This window comes from Ostrinia nubilalis, chromosome 19, assembly GCF_963855985.1.
Source record: "Ostrinia nubilalis chromosome 19, ilOstNubi1.1, whole genome shotgun sequence".
NCBI classification, from domain to species: domain Eukaryota; kingdom Metazoa; phylum Arthropoda; class Insecta; order Lepidoptera; family Crambidae; genus Ostrinia; species Ostrinia nubilalis.
In genome coordinates, this window is record NC_087106.1 from 2,425,685 (window position 1) to 2,438,555 (window position 12,871).

The 12,871-nt window shown below is 37.6% G+C and overlaps 1 protein-coding gene and 1 long non-coding RNA gene across 6 annotated transcripts in view; both read left to right on the forward strand.

Annotated features, from left to right (window-relative positions):
* LOC135081056 (uncharacterized) overlaps positions 1-12,871 on the forward strand; it is a 239,828-nt gene that overhangs the window by 183,899 nt on the left and 43,058 nt on the right. The window lies entirely within an intron of this gene.
* The window catches only part of LOC135081064 (uncharacterized), a 211,926-nt gene that overhangs the window by 85,659 nt on the left and 113,396 nt on the right, over positions 1-12,871 (forward strand). The gene's annotated exons all lie outside the window — the stretch shown is intronic.

Here is a 12,871-nt window from a genome sequence, read left to right on the forward strand (position 1 = left end):
TATCTTAGATACAAAAGCGAAATACCACTCACTGATTAATCACGAAATCTCAGAAACTATAACGCCTACAAACATGAAATTTGGCAGGCAGGTTCCATATAGAGTGTAGACATCCACTAAGAACGGATTTTACAAAACTCCACCCCTAAGGGGGTAAAACGAGGTCCACGTGTACGAAGTCGTGGGCGGCCGCTAGTAAGAGAATTGCGATACATCGGCTAGAATAACAAAAGTATACACGTGCCTTTATACATTGTGTGTTAACTATGAACTCGAAATACTGAATGATAAGGAAGGAAAAAATATCTATTTCATAACCAACCAAAATTGCCTGAAACCAAGCAAATACAATTAGAACACCGAAATGCTTTTCCGTATTGTTAAACCCCCACAATATGGACATACCTATAAATAAAAAGTGATTGTTCAAATTATCCAGCTTTTTAACCTTCAAGCGGGCGCGCGGCGTCGAATCGACCGCGCCTAACACATTTTCGTTCATAACTTTTTTTTTGCTTGTTACACAAAGTTCTCATTTTTAGTAGCCTGTCGCTTGCTCATTGGGAGTGAAATAAAGAGCTTACCTCAGCTCTTCGCACTTTTCCCACCCCATGGCTTGCTATTGTTTTAGTCGCGCGGCGCCGGCGTCGAAAGCACGCCACGCGCCTGTCGTCGAAAAGGTTACGCGCGACTCTCTATGCGATATAACATTTCTTCGGCTATCACCCAATATTATTGAATTAAGCTTGCAATACTGTTTTTTCTTATTTAATAAATCGTAGACTCGAGAAACGTAGAAAAAGAGAGTGAATCGGAGCTCAGAGACCAAGCTAAACTGAACCAAAATTATAAAATTATGTTTTATCATTATTTTGCCATTTTTATCTTTTTTACCAGGTATATGAACAATTCTGAGGTATTTCAAAAGATTTTGTGTTCCAAAATTGGTTTTTGATCCAAATAATATTTGCGTTAAGTTAATTGATTAAATAATTGTTTCTTTAACTTAATTCAAATTACTTATGACTTTAATACAACCATAATATATCTGAATACAAAATAGTAAATGATTATTGGAAAATAAGTGCTTTATTTCTCTACTAGACCCTATAGGTCTTTTCGTTTACGCGCGACCGCTGCCGTTACAAAAGACCGCGCGCCCGCTTGAAGGTTAAAAGCCATATTAGGTATATCACTTCCAAAGAATGTACAGTCAGCGTCAAATAAACGTGACGCTCAACGTGGCCAAAAAGTTCACAATACGCCTTTGTTACAATGAGGGTTTTCGCGTTTTGACAATTTTTTACATGACATTGACAGATATGTCAAAATCCACCAATCACGCAGCATTTGGACCTTGCGTCTACGTATTGCCATCTGGCGGATTTTTCATACGCGAAAACCCTCATTGGAATAAGGTTTGTGTCGCGGACCGGTCTTGTCTTGACGCACGGGAGGAGACGTTCGGGAGGAATCCCACCACCACGAGCAGTGCGCCACACACTCGCTTGGGCCCCCAGCCATACATAGCATGTACTACTCGTTCGGACCTTCAACTCGCGATCGCCATTACGTACCACCACGTCGCGTAGTTTAATACTGAAACCTAATTGTAAACGGATATTAAACCAGCCCTATAGAAATTAGAAATACAGTCCACTCTTTTATTTAAGTTCCCGGTAGGACCCTTTTCAGTTGTGCTGTCAACTTTTTGGTGACTGGGTGTCACGAACTATTTGACGCTGGCTGTACCTACAGACAACGCTACATCAAGGCAGAGTAAATATAAATGAGTAGGTCATCTTCATAGAAACGCACCGAGCGCGGTTTGTATGTGAGCTCGCCAATATACGTATGCGGCGCGCACGCACACACTGACAAAATTCGGCGCAACCACGACTGGCTCCCCGCTAATCCCCGCTAAATTTTGTCAGTGTGTGCGTGCGCGCCGCATACGTGTTTGCGCACTCACATACAAACCGCGCCCGTGCGTTTCTATGAAGATGACCTACTCATTTGTATTTACTCTGATCAAGGTGAACATTGTAGGTTCTTATGTAGAAACTAGCGGCCGCCCGCGACTTCGTACGCGTGGATCCCGTTTTACCCCCTTAGGGGTGGAGTTTCCTAAAATCCTTTCTTAGCGGTCATAACATCTACCTGCATGCCAAATTTCAGCCCGATCCGTCCAGTGATTTGGGCTGTGCGTTGATAGTCAGTCAGCCACCTTTGAGTTATATGAGTATGAGTTATTTAGATAATAGTGGCGATATTTACAACAAAAATGTGTATTTTGATGTGCTGCTCACTATACCTACATAAGACAGACGGAGACATATGCAAATTAAGCATAAAGGATTGCAGTATAACGTAAGGTCACTGACCTGGCAGGTGCGTCCGCCAGGTGAAGTCCGGATAATGGCGATTTTAATGACAGTTAATCTCGCTCATTCACTCACTCACTCACTCACAGATATCCTAAATAATAACCCAGTTGTTTGGGTGAGCTCTCTGCATTACTTATGTTGGCAGGGAATGCTTGAACTCATAGCAATACCTAAGTTAAATGTAAATAATCGTAGTGACTTTTATCGGTTTTAAAATAGGTTATATGTTATAAAGTTATTAAGGACTAGCTTTTCTCGCAGTTTCACTCATGAGAATTTCGATTTGTCGAAGAACGTGCCGCCCTCTACCCCTCATTATAAAAATTTAAACTCGCGTTAAACACTATAATTGACATAGGAAATGTAATTTTAAACCAGCACATGTACATCGCGCGTTTAACTTTTTTGCATTATGGCACCCTATGTTTTTCCCTGGATCTCTATGGCTACTTTCATCTACATAATTCGATATAGTGATTTCAGTGTGAAGTTTACCTGCAGACAGAGCTACTTTTACATTTATATTATTCGGTAAATAAATATGGACAATACTTTACACGAGCGAGACAGACAACCTCCGCTCAGCGCTGTCTTTCCTCGCCATCGTCACATCGCCTCTTCGCTGTCAACAAGTCCTCCAAATGTTTGTAAAGCCCACCCTCCAGCGATGACGAATGTAGATAATAATAAACTGTTTCGATGATCCATTCAATTAGTCCTGAATTAGGCAGCGAGCTGTATGAGAGACTTGATAAAATATAAACATACTCGTACTTTGATTAATAGTTTGAATGTTTCCCGTTTTTGCAACATTTTTCTTTACCTACTGATCCGCCCCTATTGACTGTACGGTGATGTAATATAGCCCAGAGCCTTCCTCGATAAATGGGCTATCCAACACAAAAATATTTTTTCAAATCGGACCAGTAGTTCCAGAGATTAGCCCGTTCAAGCAAACTGACAAAAATAACGTCACCCTACAGCCAATAGGGGCGGATCAGTAAAGAAAAATGTTGCGAAAATGGGAAGTTCACGTGTATTAGGTCGCGGGCACAGCTAATGCCCAATATTTTCCGCCTCGCTTTGGCTGTGGACAGCAAACTCGCTTCCTTTCCCAAGTCAACGCATTAATGTCAGTATTTACTTAGAAAACAAAGGTTTCCAATACAATAGCCGTATGATAACAGCACAAAGAATGTGCTATCAGATACACAAACAAGTCCTATTGTGCGTTTAACTCGATATAACAATATCACAAGTTATTGTCTGGGAGTGAATAGAATAGATTGAAACATGCGGATATGTTCCAGGAAAAAACATTATAGTTTTCTACGATATCTGTTATTCACAAACTCATGAAATTGTACTGAAAATCAAATTGGAAGCAAAGCAAGCCATCTACAGGGTTATTTCTAAAACAGCAGCAATCCCGCTGGACTAGATAGGTAACTAAAATCATATACGAGTACAACATTTTGGTCTAAGAGTTAAAAACTCAAATATGTACCTACATTAAACAAAAATTAGTTAATAATAGAAAAACGCGACATTTTTGTATAAGTTACAAATGTACTTACAGCTTGACGTTTCAACTGTATCAGGAGACCTGTTGAGACCCGTGTTTCTATATTTTAATTCGTATGGAACGTGGAACTTTTGTTTTGTACGTGTATTTAAAAAAAAATTTTTTTCAAGCTTTCAAGCAAGAAAATCGACTTGACCCTCGTTGTTTACTTATGTATAAAAACTAGAGCAGTAAATTAAATTAATGTTTAATTTATGTAAAAACTAATGAATTTTCAAAAGCCCTGACCTACAACAACAAACGAAGCTGCAAAACTTAACATCTTAATCTATGCTTGCTAATATTATAAAGCTGAAGAGTTTGTTTGTTTGTTTACTTGGACGCGCTAATCTCCGGAACTACTGGTCCGATTCGAAAAATTTGAAAAATTCCATTTATCGAGGAAGGCTATAGGCTATACAACATCACGCTTCGATCAATAGAAGCAGAGCAACAATGAAAAATGTTGCGAAAACGGGTTTTCACGCGTACGAAGTCGCGGGCACAGCTAGTGGTCTATAAAACGAAAAACTTTGAGGGTCTTTGCCTTCACATCATCTCCAGGCGCTTATCAGCCACGCCCCGACCCTGAAGTTTCGGCTGTCGTCGATATTCACAACCTGAACAGGGCACTAGATAAATCACTCTTGAGAACTTTGTGTCTGCCCGCATATTCTTAAGAACTTTCTCAAGACTGGCATTTGCCTGTGTCTTCACGTGCGTGGAGTTTGGATTATGAAAACTAAAGCGTATCACGATATTGCTTCAAGACCATTCAAATAAGACAAAGAATTTGTGTAGAAGAGAAGTCTAGATTAATTTCAGAATCTACATTGTGAATAGAAATGTACAGTCGATAGCACATCACTATTTTTGTTCCAAAATAGTGCTTATTTCATTCTTATGAATAATTCTTCTTATGAATTTGATGCGATGTCATGCGTGCTCAAAAATAAGTAATAATTTATTATCAAATTACATAAAATAAATATTTGCGTTAGTCATATTTATTATAGATTCATAGAGACAAGATTTTTAACAACTGTACCTATTTTTACGCTCCCGCGACAAATACTTGAATTAGAGTATTTTTACATTGTAGACAGGTACCAGAACATCTAAAAATTACCTAGAATCGGCCAAAAACACCGCATCACTTCTGCCCAGGAAACAGCAATTTTTCAGAATTCCCCCAGGAAGAAATACGGGATCACGAGTCGGACTGGCTGATATATTCCCGAGTTTCAACAAAGCAAAATTTGTCCCGAAAGACGCGTCAACACTCCAGCCCAAGAAATCATTTATATCCGGGCTCCTGAGCCAGGAATCTGGATGCATATTTGATCCAGGATTACAGGAATCTCCCGGTAGCGAACTGGGGGATTTGTTTCTTGTTCTTGTTGCATTATAAGTTTATGTGCACACAATGGCAGATCATGCTCCCATAATATAAGAGATTTGATTTAAATACATATTGTGAACTTTTAGTCTGAAGTTTATACTGAAAACTTACACAATATAGTGAAGTACTTTGTTGTTACGTTATGAGGAATTATTGAATAGGCTCCAACATTTCTAAACTGATTTTAAAAATTCTTCTTTCACCATTAGAATCCCACGTTATTTTTTATGAACATAGGCGGTACGAATTTCGCTGAGTCAGCTAGTAAATTAATAAATTAGAATGTGTTGATGTTAAATACTGATTTTGCTGTCAAAAGTTGACTATAACATTGACATGTTATTGTCGATACCTCATGTAAACATTTTTACCTGATTTGAAATGGATCTCTAACCAGTATTCTGTGTTAATAGGACGCAAATTAGGATTCGGAAGTTCTGTTTCGTTGAACCTTTTAAAAAACACCTTACTCGAAGTATTTGATTGAATAGAAAGCCTACATAGTTTTTTACTTAAAGCTTTATTGAAAGCTCAAATTGCTATCTCTGAAGAGATGTTCCTGAAATGATTCTGCGGATCTATTGATTGATTGATTATGCCTTCAAAAACATCTGTGAGTCGGATATTTTTCGCGAATTTCCAATTAGAAGCACCACAGTGTAAGTATATTCAGTAGACTAGTTTTCATCATCATCATTTCAGCCATAGTCCACTGCTGAACATAGGCCTCCCCCAATGATTTCCATAATGACCGGTTGGTAACGTACTGCATCCAGTGTCTTCTTGCTACCTTTATCAGAATAGTTAGAATATATTTTTTTTTATTGTATCATTGTATTTATTGGCTTGGGATACTCCAACCTCAAAAAAAAAGTATTGCATGCCACTTTTTGTGTTATCCCTGTTTTCCCCTTAAGGCGAAAAAGACAGATATTATAACTTTATTAATTTTAATTAAGGGCCTTGTAAATGCCAAATCGTCAATATTGCTTCATCTTGCTATACTGTGGAGGAGCATTAAAGATTTTTATTCGACATGACCTTTAACTATGTCTGCTCTTTGCTTTTCTTTCGGAAAAGGAAAATCTATTTCAGCAGAAAAACAAGACGAAGGATAGGTCCCTTTTCCTTAATTTAAAGCCTTGGCCTGCTTGTAGGTTTGTTAATTCAGATTTATGTCTGCCCTGTATTAAAGAACGAATGAAAATTTGCGTAGACCTTGGTACTAAGAACACTACGTTTACTCAACAAAGGCTGAATAATACGACTTTATATATATACGAGTATAATGCAAGTTCCATATTCTGAACTAAGCTAAAAACTTTATTCAAAGTTAAATAACACTAAGGAATCTGTAGATTTAAATTTTAATATTGATGAAACCAATCTTAAACAAACCATGTCTTTATCCTATTTTAAACAACTGTCCTCTAGATTGTCTGGAAGATATCGCTTCATAGCGATAAGACCGCCTAAATTCTTATCCTTTGTATTTTTTGCTTTTATTTTTCTTGTCTAGTGTGGTATAATTAACGGTGTTCTATCTCAGGCATAACATACTTCAGTTTAAAATACGGACTTAAAATTGCTAATTGTTCCTTCCGAGCATAAAACCTAAAAAACTTAACTTACAGCGTTTGAAATTAGTCTCCCAGGCTTGGACTTAATCCATCTGATCTTAAGACAAGCCCGTAATCCACCTCGGTCCTGCGTTTAGCGGCCACTTGGGCGGAAACAGGCTTTTAGCGGTGATATCCGGTGGGTAAGCTCCTGATGTATCTGGCATAATTTGTTACATCTGATTAGAGGCTACAAATGTAGACACTTGTGTTGTCTCGCATATTATTGGAGTATGTATTTTTTTATACCAGCTGTGTCCTGCGTCACGCGTGAAAATAGATTAACTTTTCCCGTTTTCGCAACATTTCATCATCATCATCATCAGTCGGCCGTTTGGTGTAGTGGTTCTAAAACGGACTACTATGCCGAGAGGTCCCGGGTTCGATTCCCGGCCGGTCAGAAATTGCAATGATAAATTTTAATTTCTGTGACGGGTCTGGGTGTTACTATGTACATGTATAATATGTATGTATTTAAAAAGTATATATGTAGTATATTCGTTAAGCTAGCACCCATAACACAAGCATATTAATTTCTTACTAGATAGCGCTGTGTGAAATTGTCCAAAAATATTTATTTATTTAATTTGATCATTGATGCTCTGCTCCTGTTGGTTGTAGCGTGATAGCATATCCTAAAGCATTCCTCGATAAATGGGCTATCTATCCGACACTGAGTTCCTTTCCCCACTTCTTCTCAGCACCAGCCCATGTCGGCCGTTTGGTGTAGTGGTTCGAAACGGACTACTATTCCGGAGGTAGCGGGTTCGATTCCCGCACAGTACAAACATTTGTGTGCATGAACATATTTGTTTGTATTGGACTGGGTGTTTTCTATGTATAATAAGTATGTATTTACAAAAAAAAATTATTTAAGTATGTTTATATCCGTTATCTAGTACCCATAGTACAAGCTTTGCTTAGTTTGGGACTAGAAGCGCAGTGTAAAATGTCTAAGGATATTTATTTATTATTTATTTATTTATTTATTTATATGTTGTCCCGAAGTGGTGGTAGGGCAAACTATATTTGGGACGTGTATAAGCGCCCTGGAAAGGGCCTATGTACTGAATAAAACGGCCTAGTAGTACGGTTTCCTATGATACTTCTTCTTCTTTTCGTGTCGACAACAAACCTATACAGTGTCACCTATACATATACACCGATGATACTGATACTGTCTTGTATCGTGTTAGCTACAAAAAAGTGTCTCCGTTTGCGCAGTCTCTTAGTGTGCACCTCACGTGCCTAAAAATAAGTTATCCTGACCACAATAGTTTTTGGGTGGTTTAGTTGAAGCTAATTGTTAACACAGTTAGGTTGTAGCAGAAACTAATTGGGAAATAGTTTTAGACAGATCTGTCTGGAAACTTTTCACGTAGTTATAACGGTGAACTATTTTTAAATTTAGGGATAGAGCTGGATTGGGCCTTAGAGACAACCAAAATTAAAGCGGTGTTTGTATAAATTGATAAAAGTTTGTTTAGATAACTTAGTTTTATTTTTTTTGCTATAAATGTTTAATCCGTGGATGCGCGCTTGACAATGAAATTCTTTGGCAGACCGATATCCTCACAAAGCTAGCTTATAATATATTCACATATCATCTTACAGACAACTTAACCTCCTTTGTAACATAAGCACATATAAGTATAAGATAAGCTTGTGGATAATCCGCTTGGAAGTTGAAAGTATTTGTCGGGAAATTCACTTAAAGGAGTACTGATTTCGTGTTTATTTTCTCTTTATAAACGTAAGTGTTAGCTGTTACCTCCTACACAGAATACATTTACTGAAATATCACGACAACTCAAGAAGTCGTGAACATGACAGAAAAATAGCTCCAAAACAATCTAAGAAAATACTTTTTGTTGATTTAAAAGTTATTCAGTCGTAATACAGTGTTATTTACTTTAAATGTTCCAAAATACAGTTAACAAATAAAGGTATAAAAAACAAAAAACCTAAAAGAAAATAGTTTACTCTATATACTCTACTATAATACTATACTCTATGGACGGAAAGCATTTACTATAGGGATCTATGACGTGGGCTGTTAGCTACTTTCCAATAATACTCTTATGAGTATTAAATGCAAACAAAATCGCTTAAAAACTCGGATGAAAAGTTATGTAAAACATTATCCACACCTTGGAACATATCCTTCTGGTACAAACTAACATCAAGCCACACACTGCGGTATCTAATACAGTTATAATAGAGGGTATTTTCCTACAAAAATGTATAGCCAAATGTGCTGTCGTCTGGTACATTCCACACGATTACCATTAATTAAACTATATCCTCGCTTCATCGCACAGCGGTAATTATACACGTGACTGCACTAAAGTACTGTTGTTTATGATTCAGTATTAGAGGAGTGAATGAGTACATTAATTATTTTTCCTTAGCCTAAATGGGAAGTCGAACCTTAATTTCGAACTCCTCCTATATTCTTCTGATTAATTTCGTTGCGGGTCCTATGACAGTTTAACTTTCCCCCGGGACAACCTTGACCTTCATTGGTTGGGTTTTTATGGCGGTCGAGCTGTAGATCCTGGCTACACAAGAGTTGCAGCGGTGGGAACGAGAGGTGGGAATAGCCTTAATGGAATTTTACCTTACCGGAAAGCGCAGCGTAGGACATCCACCTAAGGTGGATGAAGACCTCATGAAGGTACCAGGAAGGCATTGGATGCAGGCCGCTACCAGCCTACGATCCGATTATTATGGAAATCATTGGAGGAGGCTTATGTTCTGCAGTGGACGTCCTATGGCTGATATGATGATGATGTTATTTTGAGCAAGCTCTTTGTTGAAGGTCGCGGGAAGTGCCTGGATGCGGGCAGCGCAGAACTGATCATTGTGGAAAGGCCTTTGTCCAGCAGTGACATTACGACACTACGACATTAGATTGAAACAAATTCTAGATACCTTTAATTCACCTTTGTTTATTTACCTCCTGAACTAAACTTGTCCATATAGAATTATTCGTTTGAAATAATGAAAAAATTAACTGATGAACACGTTTTTTCGCTTGAGCGACTACTTACTTACCTCTGACCATTGAGTTTGGGAAATATTGGTAAACCTGTCGAGGATTTTGTGTAAACTTCGAGGAACCCATGAGGTTCAAGTCAAAGTACATCAAAAATATGTTAAAACAAGATTAAAGGAAAACTGATGAGGTTTATTCACAAAGGTACTTGTATAGAAATGTATGTAGGATGTTACAAGACAAAGATGTTTTATTTCTTTAATCTTAAACGCCTGCTCATTTCGACTTGTATTTATTCATACACTCAACTAGATCAAAGCTGAATTCAAGACGGTTAAGAAATTATAATATGTTATATATTCAAATACATATTTCAGGAACAATATTTACACTTCTCTTATAAAAATATTCCCTCGGGCTCTTGCTCAAGACAACGAAGTTAATAATGTAATACTCGCAAGACCTAAGACAGATGAAAATAATAAAGAAAATATAGCGCCTAGAATAAGTGTATAAAACTGTGTGTATAGTATTGATTACAACTTATGTATCGACGAAGGTGTATCGAATTCACCTGTCGTAATGTATTCCCTTGATGATTGCTAATTTTTATAATAACTAGCGATCCACCCCGACTTTGCACGGATTGACTAATGTGCTTCTTCTCAGCACTGACCCATTTATTGTCCCGAAGCAGTGGTAGGGTTAATACTGGGACGTGTAAAAGTGCTTTTTAAAAGCCCAGTTGCAAAAATAAGTTTTATGAGTTTTTATTATGCATATAAATCTTCATATTGAATCACTAATGAATCTATTAATGAAAACCGCACCAAAATCAGGTGCGTAGTTCAAAAGATATAAGCGTACAGATAGATATAGACTGTTTAAATGTAAAGATTTCGTAGGAATTTGAGCTGACTGCTTTACAACCATAAACCAAATTATTTATTCCATTTTAAGTAACATTTCCACAAAATTTTAACATCCATTGTCCAACAGTAACACTCCAGCTACATTTTTGTATAATTAAAAAACCATTGTCTGTTCAAGAGCTAGCTAGAAACGGGGTCTCCTTAATAATTTATTTTCTATATGGGTTCCCGTAGGATGCTTGAAGTACACTACGCTTCGGGACAACCTATCGATCGGTGTTTCCACGAAGGGAGACTCCCCACACGAACACATAGATAATACTTACCTATACTTGTTTTATAGTAATTAGCAAAGTAGTCTTCTGTTCCTGAACCACACTTAAACTGTAGACTTGGTTTAAAATTAGTTTCAATCTTATTTCGAAGAAGATTTTAAGTATTTAAGATGGGTCAAGACGTACTGCAGGATAGAGGTAAACATATTCGAACCCAGGGCATGTATTTAACTGAAATTTTAGCTGATGTTAACTGAGATGCAGTCTAGGATGGTACATATCTACCCTGTAAGTGCCTTCGCTCTCTGCTTGAAAAGCCCCGGATTATAGTGTCACTCGTATTTAGCTTACCAAGGGAACGAAAAGTGCTATGCTACATCTTTTAAATGCGCACTGTCAATGATCTTAATATCCTGCCAGCTCTATGTTCCCGAACTATTACAAACCTAATGCCTTCAGGGCACGAGTGAAGAGGCATCTTCTAGCAAGTTCGCTCCACCATAGAACCTCTTGTGTGAGATTGTTATCAAAATTACTAAAAATATAATATAAACAATACTAAACTACTACTACTACTAAGCAATATTAAACTACGAAAAAAGTGTGCTTTTTCACTTCTTTCCGACCACTTATACTGACCATTTTGGGACAACATATCGGCTGATGCTGAGAAAAGTGTCGGAAAAATCTATGCTTTTGGAGTACCTACATATGACAAGTGAATCGTCCGTCCATCATAATATGATAACGATAGCGCCTTAAAACTTTTTTTTACCCAAGAAAATGGTTTATCCATACCTACCACCGGGGGACGGCAGGTTATGTGGGGCTCGAAAAAACTAACAAAACACTTTCGGACCTGTATTTACAACCTTGACCTTCAAATTAGGTTACCAGTCCCCCGTTCCTCATTTCCCCACACTACCTAACCCTCCAAACTCCTTTAATCTACCTCCTTACACCTCATTCCAATTAAGCCGGGATTTCTTTCGTCATATTTCCCCGCGGTTTTCTACCAGGATTCATTATTCAGGAGGATTCTTTGGATAGATGACGGGTATTATTCCTTTGTTCTGCCTACCACAGCTTGGGTAGATCAGCCAGTCACACTTGGACCGTGGTACTATCGAAATAATGGTCTAAATCCTATGACAGTAACTTAGTAGTAATCGGGGCTATGGTCAAAATGAAACGCTTTATTTTATGAGTGGGTCAAGCTGTAAAGATCCTGGCTACACTGGAGTTGCAGCGGTGGGAACGTTAGGTGGGAATATTCCCGTAACGGAACGCTCTTTGCCGTAACACATACTATAATCTTGACGCTTTTATATTTTTATTCATATAGCATATTGTTTAATAGGGCTTAATTTTAAATGCTTAAGAATTTTGATAATTTCAAGGAAATATTATAATTTGTTCATATCTAAAATTCTACATGAATGAATGCGTAGCATACTAGAATCGCCCGGTTAAAGCAGTCCCCTGCTGCAAGGTCTCTCGCCTATTTCATACAGTTCAGTAAACTTTTATTTTAATATGAGATGAAGGCCAAGTGTTGCAAACTAGCGTTGGTCGTGTATTGTATCTCTAACCATATGAAATGACCTGTTTCTTCTTATTTTACTTTTATTTGCCCAAAACTTCAGGATATTGTAATGCTCCGGTTTTTTTAAGGTTTTGCAATAGAATAATATTGCTGTCATAATTTTGTACATTGTGAGATTCCTAAGATCTGTACCCAAGATATTTTTATG